Source organism: Anabrus simplex, chromosome 2 (genome assembly GCF_040414725.1).
Source record: "Anabrus simplex isolate iqAnaSimp1 chromosome 2, ASM4041472v1, whole genome shotgun sequence".
Lineage (NCBI taxonomy): Eukaryota > Metazoa > Arthropoda > Insecta > Orthoptera > Tettigoniidae > Anabrus > Anabrus simplex.
Window position 1 is genome coordinate 503,736,055 of NC_090266.1, and position 17,070 is coordinate 503,753,124.

Genomic DNA, 17,070 nt, shown 5'->3' on the forward strand with positions numbered 1-17,070 from the left:
TGATGGTTACTCCTATATGTAATAGATTTGAAATAAAAAGTAGTCTTGAGACAATACAACCCCTAATGAATTTTGACTGGGGGAGGGTGTGAGGCCCGATGATAAAAGTATCCATTGCCCTGAAATCGCTTAATAAATGCGTTTTAATTTTCACATGGTGATTACTCATCACTGACTTACATTTGAAACAAGAAGTGGCCTTCAAACAATTCACCCCTAAGGGGTTTTAACTTGGGGATGATGCCCGATGACAAACATATTTATTTCTCTGAAACCGTTTGACATGCGAGGTTGAAATTTCACATCTTGGTTGCTCCTATATATCTTAGATATAAAATAAGAAGTGGTCTTGATAAAATATAATCCTCAAAGGTTTTGATCGGGGTTTGGGACCTTATGATAAAAAAACTGTCTGAAACAGTTTGACGTACAAGGTTGAAATTTCACATGATGATTGCCCCTGTATGCCTTATATTTTAACTAAGAACTGCCATTAAAACAACACACCGTTAATTTGATTTAACTGGGGCAGGTGGCTTTTTCTGCTGCCATACTTATTTTTTCTCTGAAATCGTTTGTCATACGACATGAAATTTTTATGCGAATGTTGCTTCTATACGTTTTAGATTTTAAATAATAACAGGTCATAAAACAATATACCCCAAGGGATTTTGGCTAGGGGTTGATGACTTATGACAACATTATTCATCCCTCCAAACCGATGATGTGCGAATTTATAATTATACAAGAACTTCGGATGTCATAGGTGTCAAATATGATATAAATCAAAATATCCCATATATATGAGGATAGGGACCATATAGAAGTTGAAGTTATAAGCCTAAGTCTTCACAACAGTCAAGGTACTCGACCAATTTCAGAATTTTCATCTTTATTGCCAAAAATATTTATTTGCAAAATTTAGGTGTTTAACTGAAGTAATCCTAAACTTGGTATATATCTGAAGGAACATTTTGGAGACTGCATACCATTAACGGTGGGCTACTACGTTTTCTTGCGCACGTTGAATGTCTAACTTTCGAAGATTCAAACCCCTCAAATTACTAATCAAATCCAAAAGCTCGATTCATATACTAGGCCTAAGTAATAAAGGAGATAATGGTGGTTTCAACTCGATCTTTACCAAAGATAGGTGCTGCTCTATAAATATAAAACATTTTCTTAGATTTTAAATAAACATTAACAATACAATACACCCCTACGGGTTTTGGCTGGTGGGGGGGAGTGAGGAACGATCATAAAAATGCATTTATATGAAATCATTTGAAGTACGACAAATTACGTATGATATCCTAGGTGTTGAATAACATAAGGTCTGAAAAAATTTCAACCCTCAGAGACTTATATGGGAGTTAAGATTCGGAAACAGATATATGCATTCCTTCCTCTGAAGCAGTTTAGCGCACGAAGAAAAAATTTCAAATAGCGATATATATTTTAAATCCTAAGTGAGAAATAGGAAATATTTTTTAACATTCAAGCCCTAAATTTTAAAATGGAGTTAGCTCCGGAAATGAAATTATTCATCCCTCCAAAACCGCTTGACGTACAGAGCTGTAATTTTACGAGAAGGCTCTTCTTTTATGCCCTAGGAGTAAAATATCGTATACTTCAAAATATTTCTTCCCTAAGGGGTTTGGATAGTGGTTGTCTTTCAAAAACACAATCTCCATTCTTCCGAAACCGTTTCAGGAACTAACATAAAATTTTACATGAAGGGTGGTGTTCAATATCCTAGATATTAATAAATATTTTAAACATTCACCCCTAAAACAGCATTTATTCCTTCATTACTGTTGGACGCACAAAATCAAAATTTCACAAGTTGGTCGTTTTTATGTCCTAAATATTAAATACGATAGGGTTTAAAACATTCCAATTCTTCTGTACGTGTTTAAACTGTGTGTTAGATCAGAAAGTAGATACTAATTCCTACAAAACCGTTTGGCGTACGAATTGAGGGTGTTTCTCTACAGGCTCAGCCAACAGTGGACTCTCGAAAATGTCAAACTTTTGATTAATAACTTTCAGTTTAAAATCGTAGCGAAGCACGGTTATTTTGCTAGTGATTTATATAAAATAACATGTCCTGACTGACTGACTGACTGACTGACTGACTGACTGACTGACTGACTGACTGACTGACTGACTGATTCATCATAGTTCAACAATGATAAAGGTGTTTTAATTTATTCCACCTATTCAATACTTATATTATCATGTATAGTTGTTACATAATTAAATTCTTAGTTACATGGGACATGTTTCGCCCTCAATTAAGGGCATCTTCAGCCTAAATACAATAATCAAAAATACAACTAAATTAAAAGTGGACGTTAAATACAATCATCAAAAATACAACTAAAATAAAAAGTGGAAGTTAAAAGTTTAGTCTGTTCTTAAAATTCAGAACAATAAAATTGTGAAAAATGATAAAATAAAAAGATGCTAATGGAAAACTGTCTTATGATTAAACTATAATCTTGTCAGAGACTAAAACTTCTATTAAAATTCGAATTAAAACAGTTCATATAAAATATTGGAAAATCAAAGTGGTAGTAATAAAAAGCCAACGACATGAGGGCGTGTACACAAGCATAAACTTGATTGTCAGGAATACAATCTTTTCAAGGCCGTTGAAACTACTTCACATTTAACAATAATATTTATAAACAGAATGGATTAGCAATGGGTGACCCAATATCGGGCATCCTTGCCGACATATTTATGGATTCAATCGAACACAATGAAATAATAGCAAAAATTAAAGGAATAGATTTATGGTTGAGATATGTAGATGATACATTTGTAATCATAAACAAAGATGTCACTAATAGTCAAGAAATCTTAAATAAATTAAATGAAATCGAACCTAATTTGAAATTCACGAAAGAGGACGAAGTCGATAACTCATTGAATTTTCTAGATATAACAGTTACGCGTAAGGTTAACACTTTTGATTTCCAAATATTTAGAAAACCGACACAATCATCTACAACTATAAACAATTCCTCTTTACACCCGAGTTCACATAAACAAGCATCTTTTCACAGTCTAATTTATAGAGCATTTAGAATCCCTCTATCTCCCATGAATTTGAAGAAAGAATTGAATTATATTAGATACCTCGCTAAACAAAATGGTTTCAAAATAGAAATGATCAACAAATTAATCAATACAATTAAGAACAAATTATCTACGAATCTGATACCAGAAAAGACCAAAAAAACTGAGTATGCTACATTCACTTTTAATAATCCAGCTATACACCAGATTACTAGCGTATTCAAGAAACATAATTTTAATATAGCTTTTAAAACTACTAATACTAACCAGTCCATATTCTTTAATCATAAAAAAGTTAATTATGATAAGAATCGTTATTTAGGATCGGGAGTATACAGACTTAAATGTACTCAGTGTAATTTTTCATATGTTGGACAGACTGGGAGAAATTTTATGACAAGATACATGGAACATGTTAACGCGGAAAAACATAGGAAATACTCAGCGATGAGTTTGCATATGAGGGAGACTGGCCACAGATTTGAATCCATAGAGAAAGACTTAACGATAATTAGAAACATACAAAAAGGAAGAATGCTGAATGAATTAGAAAGTTTATACATCTATTTAGATCAGACGTACAATAAGCAAAAGAATCTCAATGAAACCACGGACAATAAAAGTATGTTACATGAATTAATGCCGAAATTATTAAAGTCAGTTAGTTCGAATAAATTTAGGATACCTAATATATTTAATTCTTCAAACCCTAATACTCCTCCCATACCTACAGATATTAGGCCTACTTCCAGCAATGCAGTTGACTCCGCCCCTTTGTCAGCCTCGTCACATTTGACTCCACCCATCCTCTCCTCCCTTCCGCACTCCCCTATTCCTTCCCCTCCGAGTTCGCTACCGCCTCTGCAGCACAGTTATAACACCAGACTTAGAGCCAACAGACGGGCAGCAACCAACTCAACAGTAGTTAAGAAATAACAACTTCCACTTACATGTAAGTCCTCATCTGTTTCAAAATTATGTAAGACTGAATTCTCTCCTTACGTTCAATTTCTTATTTCTTCTTTTCCTTTTCTTACAGAAAACTTATTTCTGCATCTGTTGACATTTTCTGGCAAGGATTCAGCCATTTTATTACCTACCGGTGCTAACGGCCTCTTACAATTTTTCAATAGATGCTTCTGCCTTACTTACTACGAATTTCATCAACGGCCTTGAAAAGATTGTATTCCTGACAATCAAGTTTATGCTTGTGTACACGCCCTCATGTCGTTGGCTTTTTATTACTACCACTTTGATTTTCCAATATTTTATATGAACTGTTTTAATTCGAATTTTAATAGAAGTTTTAGTCTCTGACAAGATTATAGTTTAATCATAAGACAGTTTTCCATTAGCATCTTTTTATTTTATCATTTTTCACAATTTTATTGTTCTGAATTTTAAGAACAGACTAAACTTTTAACTTCCACTTTTTATTTTAGTTGTATTTTTGATGATTGTATTTAACGTCCACTTTTAATTTAGTTGTATTTTTGATTATTGTATTTAGGCTGAAGATGCCCTTAATTGAGGGCGAAACATGTCCCATGTAACTAAGAATTTAATTATGTAACAACTATACATGATAATATAAGTATTGAATAGGTGGAATAAATTAAAACACCTTTATCATTGTTGAACTGTTAAATTTTCAATACGGACCTAAAATGAGGTTTATAACATGTAATGATTCATCATAGCCAACGCGAAACTACTGGACATAGAGAAATGAAATTTCGGGGATAAATTTATATTACAACAATGTAGGTGCTCACTAAGGGAGGATTTTTGGATATTCCGTCGAGAATGTGGGTGAAAATGGGGCAAACCTTTAAAATAAGTGTATCTATATCTCAAAAAATTAAGAGTTCACAAATGTAAAAACTGGTATTTGGAATCTGTCCGCCTCTGTGGTGTAGTGGTTAGCGTGATTAGCTGCCACCCCCGGAGGCCCGGGTTCGATTCCCGGCTCTGCCACGAAATTTGAAAAGTGGTATGAGGGCTGGAACGGGGTCCACTCAGCCTCGGGAGGTCAACTGAGTAGAGGTGGGTTCGATTCCCACCTCAGCCATCCTGGAAGTGGTTTTCCGTGGTTTCCCACTTCTCCTCCGGGCGAATGCCGGGATGGTACCTAACATAAGGCCTCGACCGCTTCCTTCCCTCTTCCTTCCCTTCTAATCTTCCCATCCCTCCACAAGGCCCCTGTTCAGCATAGCAGGTGAGGCCGCCTGGGCGAGGTACTGGTCATTCTCCCCAGTTGTATACCAGACCAAGAGTCTGAAGCTCCAGGACACTGCCCTTGAGGCGGTAGAGGTGGGATTCCTCGCTGTGTCCGAGGGAAAAGCCGACCCTGGAGGATAAACAGATGATGATGATGATGATTTGGAATCTCCCCCAAATATAAAGAAACACGTATTTTTTTTTTTGCTTTTCAGAAAATCCCATTAGGAGGGTGGTAAAAAGTATGAAAAGGGGGTTGAATGCCTATTATGTGGATAATTGTATCTCAAAAACAGAAGATATTTAAGACATGAAATCTGGTATTAGGTATCTCATTTCATAATAAAGGAACAGGTATTTTTTTTGAAAATGCAGTTAATGGGGTAAACAGGGGTGAAAATGGGGTGAATTTCTAGAAAGACTCTATCTACAGTATATCTCAGAAATGAAACATGTTACAGAGATAAAATTGGTAGTTGGAAACTCCTGCAAATATAAAGAAACATAGGTAATTTGCTTTCGGAAAATCCACTTGAGGTGAATTAAAAAGTGTGTGAATTGTTAAAATGAGCATATCTACAATATCTCCAAAACTTAACATGTTACAGGAGTGAAAATGGGTATTTCAGTCTGTATTAAAAATAGAGAAACATGTATTATTTTTTGGAAAAACTATTGGGTGGAGGTTGGGGGATAAAACGGACTGAAAAGGGGGTTGAATTATTTGTATTGGGATAAAGATATCTCTAAAACTGAAGATGATAGAGAAGTTAAAATTGGCATGTTCAATCTCCTTTTAAACAAAAAATACACATATTTTTTTACAGAAAGTCCACTCAAGAGGAGGGCAAGGAAAGAAGTGGAAAAGTTGTTCAATTATTTTTATGAGGATACTTATATCTCAAAAACTGAAAATGTTACGGACGTGAAATTTGGTACTTTGAATCTCCTTTACAAAGGAAGAAAAATGTATTTTATTCTTTTCAGAAAACCCACTTAAGGGGCTGAAAAGAGTTGTAAAAAGCGGGTGAATTTTCCGAGTGAGTACCGGCATATCAACAGTATACGTCAAAAACTTCACATGTTGCAGACATGAAACTTGGTATCTGTAAAGTCCTTTAAAAATACAGAAACACGTATTTTTTATTTTTCGAAAAGGTGAAGAGAACTGAAAAAAAAAGAGTTGAATAATTTCGATGTGGAGGCTTATATCTCAAAAACTGAAGTTGTTACAGACGTGAAAATTTACATTTGGAATCTTCTTTAAAAATAAAAAGAACATATGTTTGTGTTTTCGGAAAATCCACTTAGGTGGGGTTAGGGTGGGAGAAGGACTGATAACGGGGTTGAATTCTGTTTATGGGGGTACTTATATCTCAAAATATGAAGATGTTACAGACGTGTAAATAGGTATTTGGAATCTCCTTTAAATACAAAGAAACATATTTGTTTCTTTTTTTCCGACTTGAGAGAAGACTTTTTCTCTCATGCACAGTTCTATGTCGTCTGGTCATCTTAGACACAAGCGGCAATACCTGAAACGTTGTTTATAAAGATTTTCTGGGTAAATGATACTAAATTTTTCGGTGAGTTTTTATACTTTAGGGATTTTCAGATTATGTGTTAGTACAGTACCGGGGAGTGATTACTTTCATCAAATTACAAAGTCAACGCGAGCCAAGCCGCGGGTAACTGCTGGTAATAGGGTGAACCGAAATTCACGGATTCGGGCGTCGCAGCGCCTCACATGCCAGCAGTAAATAAATGTCTGTCACAAAAGTTCGTCCTGCGAGTATATCCGACAGAAAAAGGACGTTGAAGAGTGGGAATCCGGCCAAACTGTAACCACATGCAAGGTAACTACCTCTGTCAGCAAATGTCACGCGTGCTGTAGATTTGGTGCAGTGGATGGAGTTTAGGGTTAGCATGAAGGAGGTCGAGGGGTCGATCCTGGGTTGGGACGTATAATTTTTATTGCATAAATGTAGTCCAGGTGGCATGGTATCTGGCATCTTAAACGTTAACAGCGATTGCAGCGGGTCCTCTAGAAACCATTTGCACTTACATACTGCGATCCTAGAAATAGACGAACAATCCTTTTCATTGGTCAGCTTTGAAAGACGCCCCTTTCCACGTCGTGGGCGTGAATTTATTCGCGTGCCTAAGATAAAGGGGTATGACTCACATATCAGTACAGTAGTGCTGCAGATACATTCTGACACAGTGAAACTTCTCAGTAAACGCAAGATAATACCTGCGTCTGACGGGAAGTCTTTTTTTTTTGCTAGGGGCTTTACGTCGCACCGACACAGATAGGTCTTATGGCGACGATGGGATAGGAAAGGCCTAGGAGTTGGAAGGAAGCGGCCGTGGCCTTAATTAAGGTACAGCCCCAGCATTTGCCTGGTGTGAAAATGGGAAACCACGGAAAACCATCTTCAGTGCTGCCGATAGTGGGATTCGAACCTACTATCTCCCGGATGCAAGCTCACAGCCGCGCGCCTCTACGCGCACGGCCAACTCGCCCGGTACGGGAAGTCTTGTAGGTACGGCAGGAGTAAGAGATACTGTACTCATTACAAACATTAGTCGTGACAGAGAAATCAGATCCATGTCCATTATTAAGCTGTTCATTATGCAATACTTATAGTAAATGTATAACTAAGGCCACAATTGTACTACCACATTAAAACTTGACAGCACCACCTCAGTTCGCAAGAGTCACTATGGACGGAACAGATGTTTTTTGTCAGGCCTAAGCACTTTCACGGGTGTTAAGTGCCGGGGGGGGGGGGAGAGTTGAGACTAGAGATAGGCATATACGCGGCAGTAATGCTTACCTCCCGCACCCCTCACCCCGCAACCATACGACTTCGCTCACTTGCTTCTTATTCGAATGCCAGGTGGAAAAAGGAAGGTACAGTCACAGGGAATACGCACCCTCAAAGGCTATTTCCCTACGGCCATTGTGCATTGAGCTCATGGTGACTAAACCCTTATCAGGTACTCTTACAGTATCAGGCAATTTAGCACGTTTGAACAGGACAGAGTTGATATGACACTCAGGGCTGACCAGTTTCAGCTATAGGGGGGTGTCCAAGACAGAGGAGAAATGAGGCTCTACCTCAAACCCTTCGTGAAATTTTTTAAAAAATTGATAAGGACAATACATGTTTACGTGTTTTTGTGTGGTATTGACTATTTCAGTGACGATTCTGCACGAATGGGATCGTGAATTCAGTGCGGCCTGTGCCATATATTGCTTCACGAAATTTGTGTGGGAAAACATGAAAGCGTGATTTTTGTGTGGCAAATGTGTTGTAAAACAATATGAAATGTAAATAGTATTGTACCGTGCAAGTGTTAAGTTGAATAGTGTGGAACGAAACCGTCGTAACTGGCAAAAATATGACATCCGGAAATGACAGACTATGTTTCAGTAATGCTCAGATTTAAGAGCAATTGTTCATATTATCGGACGTTTTTAATTAATATGTAAAATGTTGCTTTTGCGTAAGTACCTAATATTATCTAAATGTTATTAAACCCAAAAATATTATTAAAGTATAATATATGAAAATGTAGGCTATATATTTCAGTGGTAGAAATATTCACAGCTAAGTGCTATATCCGAAAACATCTCAATCGTCCGGATATAGGGCCCCATACCCTATATATTTAAAATATGCGTCATACTTCACTATTTTAGTAAATTCGTTTTCAATTTTACCTTTTGATCATTTGTATGTAACAAAGAGCTGAAGTACCGACAGCAACTATAAATGTGCATTAATCAGCTTACCTCCTTGAATAAACAACGGATACTAGTGCGGGGAAGGAATGGTGAGGGCAGTAGATTATGCCTAAGTAAGACTAACTACGTCCGCCTCTGTGGTGTAGTGGTTATTGTGATTAGCTGCCACCCTGGAGGTGCGGGTTTGATTCCCGTCTCTGCCACGAAATTTGAAAAGTGATACGAGGGCTGGAACGGGCTCCACTCAGCCTCGGGAGGTCAACTGAGCAGAGATGAGTTCGATTCCCATCTCAGCCATCCTGGAAGGGGTTTTCCGTGGTTTCTCACTTCTCCTCCAGACAAATGCCGGGATGGTACCTAATTTAAGGCCACGGTCGCTTCCTTCCCTCTTCCTTGCCTGTCCCATCCAATCTTCCCATCCCTCCACAAGCCCCTGTTCGCATAGCAGGTGAGGCCGCCTGGGCAAGATACTTGTCCTTCTCCCCAGTTGTATCCCCGGACCCAATATCTCACGCTCCAGGACACTGCCTTTGAGGTGGTAGATGTGGGATCCCTCGGTGAATCCGAGGGAAAAACCAACCGTGGAGGGTAAGGAGATTAAGGAAGATAGAATTTGTGCAACCGTACAAGGAATGGTTGGAGTCACTGATACTTTTAACCTAAGCCGATAAACCACTTGATAATTGGAAGAAACGAAACCAAGTAACATTTGAACATTTTTGAGATATGCCCACTTGTGAGCGCATGAAACTCGTTCAGTGTGTTAATTAAATTGAAACCATAATCACCTAGGCCAGGTATTGCGTGTCACCTAGTGACTACTTTGGTGCATGCCACATGGACGTAACATTTTATACACCGAAACCGTCAAACTAGTACAGATACGAAGAACATGTACCTTACAGCAAGAGGTGCACGCACAGGCCAGGGACAGGTATTGCATATGCTAGGGACTGACGGCTGCAAGTGAAGCCACGCAATAGCTTACTTGGAACAGGTGCGATCGGAGATATGATAGTGGACAATGCTCCAGGGTACAAGGGTTCGTATCATACACAAGAATATTTTTGCACTTAACAGTTTTCATTAACTGATTTAGTTTTGTCCCGAAAAGGGCCGTTGGTATCATGGCACAGTGTCTGAAGCTGGGCTGGACGAGGTTGAGGAGGTAATGGTCTGCGGCAAGGACACAGGCAACCAGTTAGCTACGTCGTACATGTTCCAACCTTCGTAAGACACTGGTAGGGCAAAGTGCGCCCCAGGGGAACGATAAGAAGGTGCGATGGCAGGTAGGCATGTAGCTCCGCGATATCCCTTCTTTCCAGGCAAGTCATAACAAAACATGAAACTTATTAACTGCCTCGTCATATATTCCAGCAATGGGTATGTGAATATGTTACTCACATATGAAGAAACTGGACACAATGCATACCAGGCAAAACGCCTGTATAAAGAATGCTATCCGAATAGACGACAACCGAAAAACATGGCATTTAGGAGTGTGGAAAGAGGTTTGCGGGCATTTTTGGTCCATGGGAAGAACACGGCCAGTTCGAGATCATCCCGTGACTTCTGCTCGCAATGAAGAGGTCGTCTTGGACGATGTACGACATAATCCTCACACTAGCACACGGGCCATTGCACAGGAGACGAACATCAGCCGATCATCTGTTATGCGGGTATTGAGTACCCAGCGGCTCACCTGTACCATCTGTAGTTACATCAGGTCTTCCATGGTAATTATTTCGAAGAGAGGGTGGCACTCTCTCAATGGACCCTACAGTATGTGGTTACTGATCCTCCTTTTTAGCGACCATGTTCTTTAAGGATGAAGCGCGAAACGTTTGTCGCCTTGATACGCACTACTGGAGTGTGGAAATTCCCCACTGTGTACGACAGGAAGCCTTCCAAAGGCACTGTGGCGTGAACGTATGGTGTCGCATCGTGGGTGATCATCTCATTCGTCCCCATATCTTCGCGGGCCGTCTGACGAGAGAACGCTATCTGCAGTTTCTCCAAGATGAAATACCACCACTTCTTGACCGCTGCGTTGGTGGTCGTCCGGAACCAACTCCGTGCAACGTATCCTGATAAATAGATAGGAAGGCAAGGACCTGATCTCTGGCCCGCCATGTCACCCGATCCTATGCCCCTGAATATTTTACTGTCGGGACATGTAAAGAAACAGGTGTATGCATAGGAGATGGCCAATCCTGGTCACCTTAGAGAGATCAACACCGAGGCATGTGGATTCATTACGCCGGAGATGTTGCAACGTGCCAGACGTTCCTAACATCACCGTGCACAGCTCTGTATCGACCACGGAAGTCATCAAATTGAGCAGATGCTGAGTTAAACGACGTAGGTAACTGAAATCTTCTCACACGTTTTCTGGCCTCACCCAACCCAGCTCCACACCATATGCCACGATACCAGCGTCCCTTTTGAGGGCGAAATAAAAATATAAGTATGTGGAATCTATTAAATACGCAACCTAGCCACATCCGAGGGAATCCATGGTATAAGTAAATTACTTGTATCGGATTCGCGCCTTCATAACTTCGAGCACTGTTCACCATCACACCTCCGACCGCGCCCCTGCCAAGTGAGCTATTGCGGGGCTTGACATGTATGCGGGCAGTTTGCAGCCTATTACAATATCTTCTCGTGGTTTGTGCGTGCACCTCCTGCTTTAACAGTGTTGCAGTGAGTTAGAATGACGTCTCCATTGTCGGGAACATTTTCGTACCTACCGGCCATCGCTTGTCGTTATCTTTATAACGGGGCACACTTTGCCCTAATAGTGACCTATGAAGTTTGGAACACGAACGACGTAGCTAACTGGTTGCCTGTGTCCTAGCCATAGACCATCACCTCCTCATCCTCGTCCAACCCAGCTCCATACCATTTACCACGATACCAGCGGCCCTTTTCAGGTTCAAACAAACAAATCAGTCTGTGAAAACTACTAAGTATGCACCATGCCACATCCCAAGTAATTGGGGTAAAAATGTACTTGCGTAGGAAGTGAAACTCCGTGCACTCGAGCACTGTCCAGCGTCACATCTCTGACTGCACCCCTATCAAGTGACCTATTGTGAGGCTTGGCGTGCAACGGACAGTTCTCAGCCCATATAATACCTCTTCCTGGTCTGTGTGTGCAGGTCCTGTGGTAAGGTACGTGTTCATCGCATATGTGCTCGTTTTACGAATTCATTCGGTGTACCCATAATGAAATGTTAATGGCGCTCACGATTCCTGCCCATTTCTAGCCCGTAACCACACACTTCATTATATTATCCCAGTTAAGGAAGAGGGTCTGCCTGCTGTCATTTCTGGATGGATGCAGTACTTTTGCATCCATCTCTTGGCACAGGCCAGAGTAAAGTGTAGCTTCCACCAAAGTCCCAGTCAACATCCATGGCTGTGACAATATGGAAGTTGCTGGGGTATGGGTAGTGCTGAATAATGACATTCAGAGCACGACTAGTGCATCTGAGCGTTATGAATGGTGCTGCTCTGAGGGTCAGCTGTGCTACAATAGTACATTTTGACCCAGTGAGGAAAGCAATGGCAAATTACCTCACTCCTCATCTTGCCTAGTACGCCTCATGTTGGTGCTTCCATTGGTTTTTGGGGTTTCCTGATGACCGCATAACCTTTGGTGGTGCAATTTGAGGATCCAACCAGCCTCTGGGCTGATGACATAACGGACAGGTAAGGGAGAGGGACCCATGTATTTCAGAATTGTGATATGCGCGGCGGGTTGCATGGCACCACGTCCCAAGGGGTGAGGGGACAACCCAGTATACGTCTGGTGGGTTAATCTTAAGCTTCGTATATTGCATGTACCGGTAAAAGATACATAGGACGAAAACTTAGATTCTAGCTAAATTCGGTGGTGCAGTATGGCAATAATGCAACACGCATGGGTTCGGCATTCGAGCGTGATAACAGTGACAGGTGCGGCCGACGATGGCTTCGCTCACCCACGTTGTCAGTCAGTGAAGTTGGACTCGTGTGTGGTAGTCAGTTGCATGTATTTATTCTTCGTGTGTAACTGTTTTCAGGTAGTATTGTGTACGGACGTCACATGCTGGTTTCCGGTGTCGAGAAAACAGGAAGGGGCCGATGACCTTCGATGTTAGGCCCCTTCAAATAACAAGCATCATCATCATCATCAAGCATCATCAGAAAACAGAAACATAAAAGGTAGTGGACGGATTTTTTATGAACAGTGGATAAAGATGTTCGGAGTGATAATATAAATTATAAATATTTGTGTCGCCTATGTTCGGGAACGTTTGTACCCCGCACATGTAATATGTAATGTAAAGTCTCATTTCGAGGCGAAGCTAACAAATGTTCTCTCCATGATATATGGAGGAAGAATAAACATTTCATAACAGGTCTGCAATATACAACAATTGAGTTTTTTTATTATCCTTTAGGCCAAATAATTTCAGTGGATCTAGTTTCAATCTGTCTCACTTCGTAACACGGCATGGGAAACCGCTTTCCGAGTTCTTTCAGAAGGCTGTCTAGTGGGTTTTTCAAGCTGTAGACACTGATGTGAATAAGAAACTTCAAAAAAAAAAAAAAGAGGAACACACGGCAGATACTTCAGCGAAAACTTGATGTGTACACCAGGTATGATGAAATAAAGACGCTTAAGTACTTTCCTATACATAAAGAAAACTTAAATTGATGTCAAATTTCGCTGATCAATAAACTTTCCATGAGATACAGAATGTAAGAAGTATGTGGACGTCTCACAAAATTTAAAACAAATAATCTCCACACGATTTTCCCAATTTAGAGATTTGGAGAAAACATTGTAGTTTATTTCAAAACCTCATTTTGCACAAATGAGTGATCTTGAGGTGCTTTTCTTTAATGGCTGGATACTGACCTTTTAAGAAGGATTTGATAGAATTTTGAGACAGGAGTACATGGGTGAACAAACTCGTACAACTTGGTTAAGCATTGAAACAATGTAGGGACTGTGTGAGTGTGAGTGTGCGCTGTTGTTGCTGAATACTCTCTCCAGATGCCACAGAAGTTGATACCTGAACAGTACAATAGCCTTCCACATGTCTTAGGCCATGAAGAAACTACTTGTTACCGTGCTACTTAGTTTGTGTTATCATTCGTCTAAGAGCAGCTCTTTCCTGCAGTTTTATGAACTTTAGGAAGTCAGCAGTCAGAAAATTGGTTCAGACCGAAGTACATCTTGTGTGTTATTGAGGAAACGTTAAGTGCGGACATTATCCAGTATTCGGGAGATAGTGGGTTCGAACCCCACTGTCGGCAGCCCTGAAGGTGGTTTTCCGTGGTTTTCCATTTTCACACCAGGCAAATGATGGGGCTGTAACTTAATTAAGGCCACGGTCTCTTCCTTCCCACTCCTAGCCCCTTCCTATCCCATCGTCGACGTAAGAACAACCTGTATCAGTGCGACGTAAAGCAAATTGAAAAAATACACGCACATACCCTACACTCCCTCTTTCTTGAATATGTGTGTGTGTGTGTGTGTGTGTGTGTGTGTGATCCGCAATTGTGCCAAAACATAACAATGTGGAAACGCCTGCGTGACTGCAGATGTTATACAAAACTGGTCGCTGACAACATGTGTATTATTGTGTGTATTATTATACAGGGTTATTCACCTAACATGTTACACGGAAATAACTTTTTTTCTTGCTAGTTGCTTTACGTCGCACCGACACAGATAGGTCTTATGGCGACGATGGGACAGGAAAGGCCTAGGAGTTGGAAGGAAGCGGCCATGGCCTTAATTAAGGTACAGCCCCAGCATTTGCCTGGTGTGGAAATGGGAAACCACGGAAAACCATCTTCAGGGCTGCCGATCGTGGGGCTCGAACCCACGATCTCCCGGATGCAAGCTCACAGCCGCGCGCCTCTACGCGGACGGCCAACTCGCTCGGTCGGAAATAACTTCTAAACCATTAAAGATATCGGCATTCTGTTTTCATATTCAAAAATGGTACCCAGGTCCTTGTAAAATAACGTGCTACTTAGTCTCATGGGGTGATTAATAACCGAGATATTGATACTAAATCCATATTTGTAAATGGAATGGCACAAATTCATACAGCTGACTTAAAAGGTCATCTGCGTACAAGTTCAAATATGTAATTATTTTCAAAATCGGACAATTACTTTTTGAGATATAAGTAAGGACAGCATGTGCTGTTTAGCATGCCACATCAGACGGCGTGAAGTCGGGCAAGCACATATTGAGGCGCAAGCAGTTTCCTGGGAGTGAGTTCAGCCACCGAACGGATACCAGGCATGTAAGCACCTCGTACACATGTGATGGGTTTGCAAAGTGTGCATGACAGACGAACACATGTCAAGACGGAAAGGGTTGATGTGTTTAACCCTCAAGCACACGCGCCAGATCTTAGGACGCAGACACACGCGTGGGGGTGCTTTCCACCCCACATATCATTGTATTGTAAAATATGAATTACTGCATTAATTGGAGATTTTAAGATTGATTATGTAAGAATGACTCTTTCTGCGGGGATCCAGCCAGAAATGTACAAGAGCGGGGAGAGCACAGAACAGTTATTTGTACCTTTCACTAGGAAATAAAATGACCTGGGGTGGATTCCACCTCATACGCGTGTGTTTGAGGGTTAAAAGGAATAGAATAAGTACTTTGCCTTGAAAGGAACATAACGAAAGCTATAATTGTCACTGGTTTTAGTGTATAGTTCATACTACTCTATGAGTTGAGAAATAAAAATAACACAAAACACCGGAAGACCTCCTTCTAGAAAAGCAAATGGTCAGAGCTGATAGTGGTGAGATGGCAGCAACACTATTATTTATGTTTTATTTTACACGCATTAATCTCCGCAGAGCTCCAGCGCGACTATAGTAGCGTGCATTCGGGAGAGCGTAGGTTCGAGTCCTGCCTCGCCCAACCTGAAAGTGATTTTCATGGTGTCCCTTGTTCAACACCAGGCAAATACCGGATAGATACCTTCGTGATAGGCCACGGCCGACTTCCTTTCCAAATCCATCCCATTCCCATCCGTGAGAAAAAACGCTAAACTGAGCGCAACCTATTACATGTCAAAACAAAACAATACAACTTTAATCTACCTTCCTCGTTGTGTGTTCGTCACTCATACAATAACGTTGCACACCCGGGGTATGTTACGGTACATCACATTATGTTTACAGTACATGCCTGGTATCCGTTCTGTGGCTAGAATCAAGGCCAGGGAGCAGCTTGCGCCTCAATATGTCCTTGCCCGACTCACGCCGTCTAATGCGGCAGCAAAACCGCGCATGCTGTTTTTATTTACATCTCAAAAAGTAATTGTCCGATTTTGAAAATACTTACATATTTGAACTTGTACGCAGTTGATCTTTTAGGCCAGCTGTATGAATTTGTGCCGTTCCCTTTAAAATATGGAGTTAGTATCAATATCTCGGTTATTAATCACCCCATGAGACTAAGTAGCACGTTATTTTACAAGGACCTGAGTACCATTTACGAATATGACAACAGAATGCCGATATCTTTAATGGTTTAGAAGTTATGTCTGTGTAACATGTTAGGTGAATAAACCTGTATATAAAATAAGAGTTTTGTCTGTACATTGCTCAGAATTTGAAAAGGATGGTATTTCTGTATCGGTCATGTCCACAGTAACAAGGAAATGCACTTTTTACTTTTCCGTTATTTCTGTCTGTCTGTCTGTCTGTCTGTCTGTCTGTCTGTCTGTCTGTCTGTCTGTCGGTCTGTATGAATGTATGTATGTATGTACACGCATCACTAGAAAACGGCAAATTATAATTTAATAAACATCGGTATGCATAGTCGGAGAATAAGCCGCTACAATCCAAGCCATTAATAATTTTAATCTCGCTCATAGAAATGGTAGTTTAGGGGAAGGCCTAACATTTAATTTTCATATATTTACGTTATTACAAGTCCTATCTTAATAAAAATTGGTATGCAAAGTCGG